This window comes from Chrysemys picta, chromosome 17 (genome assembly GCF_011386835.1).
Source record: "Chrysemys picta bellii isolate R12L10 chromosome 17, ASM1138683v2, whole genome shotgun sequence".
NCBI classification, from domain to species: Eukaryota; Metazoa; Chordata; order Testudines; family Emydidae; genus Chrysemys; species Chrysemys picta.
The window spans coordinates 5,717,459-5,723,919 of record NC_088807.1 but is presented as its reverse complement, the minus strand read 5'-3'; positions in this window follow the sequence as shown (position 1 = coordinate 5,723,919).

Here is a 6,461-nt window from a genome sequence, read left to right as displayed (position 1 = left end):
CAGGGCCCCGTCACGCCAGGCGCTGCCCAGACACACAGTGACCGAGATCAGGGCCCCGTCGGGCCGGGCGCTGCCCAGACACACAGCGACCGAGATCAGGGTCCCGTCGGGCCGGGCGCTGCCCAGACACACAGCGACCGAGATCAGGGCCCCGTCGGGCCGGGCGCTGCCCAGACACACAGCGACCGAGATCAGGGTCCCGTCGGGCCGGGCGCTGCCCAGACACACAGCGACCGAGATCAGGGCCCCGTCGGGCCGGGCGCTGCCCAGACACACAGCGACCGAGATCAGGGCCCCGTCGGGCCGGGCGCTGCCCAGACACACAGTGACCGAGATCAGGGCCCCGTCGGGCCGGGCGCTGCCCAGACACACAGTGACCGAGATCAGGGCCCCGTCGGGCCGGGCGCTGCCCAGACACACAGTGACCGAGATCAGGGTCCCGTCGGGCCGGGCGCTGCCCAGACACACAGTGACCGAGATCGGGGCCCCGTCAGGCCGGGCGCTGCCCAGACACACAGTGACAGAGATCAGGGCCCCGGCCTGCCAGAGCTACAAGAGCCAGCTGGAGCTGGAGCCATCCCATCAACTTCCCGGCCACCAGAGGCATCAGCGCACTGCACAGGGGGGTCCCGGTCCCGGCAGCTGCTCAGCGTGTCCCTATGGGGTAGAGCGGTGTTAGCCCGGGGATGGGGCAGAGTCCAGGTGCTAAACAGAGTGACGGGCACCCCCAGCACTGCATTGGGCGAGTGAGGGGAGAGCGCCCCCTACTGAACCCCAGCCCCGCTCGTTGCAGCACAGTGCCCCCTAGTGCTGCATTGGGGTCAGTGCTGACAGCAAGAGAGCGCCCCCCACCCCACTCCTTGCAGTACAGTGCCCCCTAGTGCTGCACGGGGGCATTGGAGCCAGCCCTGAGTGCAAGGGGAGAGCGCCCCCTGCTGGTTCAGTGCAAAGCATTCCTTGGGCTTTTCCATAACACTGGCCTAGTTGCCAGCCCAAAGCTCAAGGCTGAACCACCTGGCATCCCTGAGCTACCCGCCTCCACCTGTCTCTGGACAGACAGACAGATAGACTGGCCCTCTAGTGGACGGTCCTTTTGCCATGGGGCTGACTTCTGTCCCTGTTCTCCCCTCCCGCGCATAGGCTGCTCCATCCAACGCAGGTGGGGTGGGAAGGGCAGCAGGCAGGTGGAAGTGACCCTGCTCCCAAGGGCACCCGGGGCGGGGGACGACAGGGACCAGGGGGGGTGAGTTCTTTGCTGCTCTCCCCGCTGGGGCTGGGCCCAGCCCTCGTTGCTCTTCCCACGCCCCACAGGAGCTCTCAGCCGCTGGCTGCACAGGCCAGGGGGAATAGCTGGGTCAGCAGCAGACGTCAGAGCAGCGGGCAGAGATGGGAGCGGTTCTGCCTCCAGCATCACTCTGGAATGTACACACAGGGCTACACACACACCCAGATACACACAGACCCTAGATACATACACACACAAACAGAGCTACCCAGATATCTAGTGACACACCCAGAGAGAAACACAGACACAGCGATACAGACAGAGCTACACAGATATCTAGACACAAATACAGAGATACACAAACACAGCAATACACAGAGCTACACAGATATCTAGACACAAATACAGAGATACACAAACACAGCAATACACAGAGCTACACACAGACAGATATCTAGACACACATGGATACTCAGACACATACACACTGATTCACAGATATCTAAACACACAGAGATACACACAGATGGATACACACATAGCTACAAAAATATCTAGATTTACACACTAAGATACACACAGACACAGATATCTAGACACTCATGGATACGCAGACATACACGCGGACACAGCTATACAGCTGTTTAGAGACGCACACCCAGATACACACAAAAAGGACACACACACACACACACAATGGAGGAGCAGTAGAAGCTCCACACTTCCAAGACTGCAACTGACTTTCCCTTACAAGCCTGATAATTTCCCCTCGCTAAAATGCACAAAGCCCCCAAACCAACACCCTCCCCGCCCCACTCCGGTCGGCAGGTTCACTGCAGGGATAAGGGAGGACGTGCAATGGCTCCGACAGGGGCCTCCCGACCCGGGTCCCCAGCTGTCGCTGCGGTAGAAGCCGGCTAACTTGGCCTTTTTTGCCCCTCTGTTGCAAACTAATAACAGAAAGAAGGGGTCAAACCCGCGTCCTCGGCCCCCTCCCAGCTGGGAGCCAGCACCCAAGAGCTGCTCTAGGAGGGTACAAGTGAAGCTACAAGCCAGTCGCCTTTTCTTTAGCCACTTCACTACGGACATCTGGCGTGGTCTGTTGTAGACATGTACCCATGGTCACAGGCATGTGCTCTGCCACACACGCTCACACACACATGCTCTATCACACAACTCTCTCAGCGTACATGATCACACCCACACGTGCTCAATCACGCACCTGTTGTATCTCACACACAGACATGAGCACACTCCATCACACAGACACACAAACTGTCACACACAATCAGACCCCATCACAGACACGCAAGCTGTCACTCAGAATCAGACCCCATCACACAGACACACAAGCTGTCACACACAATCAGACCCACGCTCTTTCGTGCACAATCGCACATGCACACGCTCGATCACGCACCTGCTGTAACTCACACACATACACGAGCACACTCCATCACACAGACGCACAAGCTGTCACACACAATCAGACCCCATCACAGACACGCAAGCTGTCACTCAGAATCAGACCCCATCACACAGACACACAAGCTGTCTCACACAATCAGACCCACGCTCTTTCGTGCACAATCGCACATGCACACGCTCGATCACGCACCTGTTGTATCTCACACACATACACGAGCACACTCCATCACACAGACACACAAACTGTCACACACAATCAGACCCACGCTCTTTCGTGCACAATCGCACATGCACACGCTCGATCACGCACCTGTTGTATCTCACACACATACACGAGCACACTCCATCACACAGACACACAAGCTGTCACACACAATCAGACCCCATCACAGACACACACGCTGTCACACACAATCAGACCCCATCACAGACACACAAGCTGTCACACACAATCAGACCCACGCTCTTTCATGCACAATCGCACATGCACACGCTCGATCACGCACCCGTTGTATCTCACACACATACACGAGTACACTCCATCACACAGACACACAAGCTGTCACACACAATCACACCCACGCTCTTTCACGCACAATCACATGCATACTTTCTCACACGCACATACACACAAACCGCCTCCCATGATCACACTCACACTCCATCACACCCATGCTCACACTCTGCCCTGCATGCATCAGGCACAGACGCCCTCTGGTGGAAGTGGCTTCTACTGGACCCTACAGAAGGGCTGAGCCCTGGCTGGCGGACACTTAGCAGCACCTGGTGTTCAAATCCAGCAACAGCCACTGAAAACGCCTCTCCTCCCGCCCCCCATCTCTCTCCCTGTACCAATTCTTTCCTTTCACCCCCTAGCGCTGGCTTTTCCAAGTGGGTTCGTACAAACGCACCCGTCTCCAGGCCCTGGTTCTGGCCCGGGACGGAACGCTGTGGGGCCAGGACAGGTGGGATGCTGCGCTGACATCCCGTCACAGGGCAGAGGTGCTCGCGTGGCTGGGGGTAGGGGAGCAGGGAGGGGTTGTGTTGAGGACACCGGGAACAACGGGGGGCCCAGGGCAGAGTAGAGCCCGCCTAGCCTGCAGGGGAGTCTGTGCGCAGCATCAGGAAAGCGCGGTGCAGTGGTGCAAGCACCCGGACTCCTGGGTTCCAATCACAGCTCTGAGACAGACTCATGCTAGGTCCCACCCCCCTGCCAAGCCCTAGTGCCCCATTCCCTGTTTCCCAGAATCCCCCAGGGCCCTGCCTGTTCCCAGCGCCCCATTCCCTGTTACCCAGAATCCCCCAGAGCCCTGTCCGTCCCCAGCACCCCATTCCGTTACCCAGAATCCCCCAGGGCCCTGCCCATCCCCAGTGCCCCATTCACTGTTTCCCAGAATCCCCCAGGGCCCTGTCCATCCCCAGCGCCCCATTCCCTGTTACCCAGAATCCTCCAGGGCCCTATTCCCGGTTACCCAGAATCCCCCAGGGCCCTGCCCGTCCCCAGCGCTGAATTCTCTTTCTCTGGGGTTGAGGTCAGAGTCAGAGTCACTATCCAGGATCCAGATCTAAGGGTCGAACCGGAGGGCAAGAACTGGAGCGAGCAGGGTAGCCGGCAACCAGGGGTTCAAGGCAGGGGCAGGACAGAGGCCAGGCTGGGTGCAAGGCCGGGGCAGCAGCAACCCGGTCACACAGGAGTGGGCACAGGGGTGGACAGGAGCATTAAGAAGCCACCAAGAGGCTGCTGGCTTAAGAGCCAGCCTGCTGGCTGCTTGTGGCCAATCTGGTGGCGTGGCCAATCAGGCAGCCTGCTGCTGGCCAGCTGCGCTGATGAGGCTACCTGGGGACTAGCTCTGCGGCGGGCCCTGATGCCCGACAAACACCAACACAACTCAAGCGAATGATCTTCAACAGAGACCACACCCTGCGTTTGCTGATAGCGCAGCATTCCAACTGGGGATCTTATTCCACACGGAGTACTTCCCCTTTACTGGCTGTTTATTTTCCAAGCGGTAGCCAATTTGCGGTTTCCATTCAACGTGGCACGCATCGTTTTCAGATTCGGCACGTTCGCATTACGAAAGAAACCGTGCTTACCAGCTCCTCCCCAGAACTGCTTTCTGTTCCCTGAACAGCAGTGCCGCTGGGAATCTGGCCCCGTCTACACTAGAAACGTATATTGGGATAGCTATGTCCCTCAGGGGGATGAAAAATCCACACTCGAGAGATGCAGCTATACCGACCGAACCCCGGGAGCAGACAGCACTAACCTAGCTACCGCCTCTCGGGGAGGTGGATTACTTACGCTGATTGGGAGAACCCCTCCCATTGGCACAGGGGCTACCACGACACAGCTGTACTAGGAGTGGTGGAAGCTTCCTAAAAGTGGGGGGCCACTGGTGCCCGAACCGAGGCCCAGCCCATAGGCGCTGACTCTGTGGGTGCTCCAGGGGTGGAGCACCCACAGGGAAAAATTGGTGGGTGCTCTGCACCCACCGGCAGCTCCCCGCCCCGCCCCAGCTCACCTCCGCCTCCACCTCCTCCCCTGAGCGTGCCGCCACGTTCTGCTTCTCTCCCCTCCCTCCCAGCGCTTGCGCCGCGAAACAGCTGTTTCTCGCAGCAAGCGCTGGGAGGGATAGCTCAGTGGTTTGAGCATTGGCCTGCTAAACCCAGGGTTGTGAATTCAATCCTTGAGGGGGCCACTTAGGGATCTGGGGCAAAATCAGTACTTGGTCCTGCTAGTGAAGGCAGGGGGCTGGACTCAATGACCTTTCAAGGTCCCTTCCAGTTCTAGGAGGTAGGATATCTCCATATTTTTCTTTTCTTTTCTTTTCAAGAGGCAGTGATTTGGGGAGGGGTCCAATAGGGGCAGAGTCAGGGCAGGGCAGGGCAGGGCAGGGGGTGGGGGGGCACAAGCTCCCACCGGCACCAAGGAAAGTTGGCGCCCGTGGCCCTGCCCCATGCACCGCCCCTTCTCCCAAGGCCCTGCTCTTCTCCCCGAGCCCCCGCCCTCATGCTGCCCATTCCCCCAATGCCCCGCCACCCTTTCTCTCCAAGGCCCCGCCCTCACGCTGCCTCTTCCCCCAAAGACCCGCCCCCGTTCCGCCTCTCCCCCCCAAACCCCACCCTCTGCTTGCTCCTCTCCACTCCGTCCCCCTTGTTGCTTGCCCTTTACACTGACACTGCATCGACCTTTTATTACGTTGCCCCTGGAGGTGGAGTTATTAAGTCAGTGTGGCGGGGTAGTTACATCGGCGGGAGCAAAATTTTAGTGTAGACACTTCCCTAGTTAGGTCAACTAAAGCTGCCTTGCGTCGACCTAATTCTGTAGCGTAGACCAGACCTCTACCCTCAAACGAGCATAAAGGCCCCTAGCTCTGTGCACGGTTTTCAGGATGCATGAGCCACAGAGAAGTTAATGAGGAGCAGCTGCCAGACCCACTGGCCCTGCACCCCTCTCTTGGGCCCTCGCACAGCATGACCATGGCTAACCACCAGTTCTGGGTTCTCAGCTCCCTAGATGGTTCCCAAATGACCCATGCTGTTGAAAACGCTCCCCTTGGAGAACTTCCTGGGGAGGTGGGTCAAGATGCAGGTTTACCCTGAGCACCTAATGATTGGGTGGGTCTAGATCAGGGGTCAGCAACCTTTCAGAAGTGGTGTGCCGAGTCTTCATTTATTCACTCTAATTTAAGGTTTCCCGTGCCAGTAATACATTTTAAGGTTTTTAGAAAGTCTCTTTCTATAAATCTATAATATAGAACTAAACTATTGTTGTATATAAAGTAAACAAGTTTTTAAAATGTTTAAG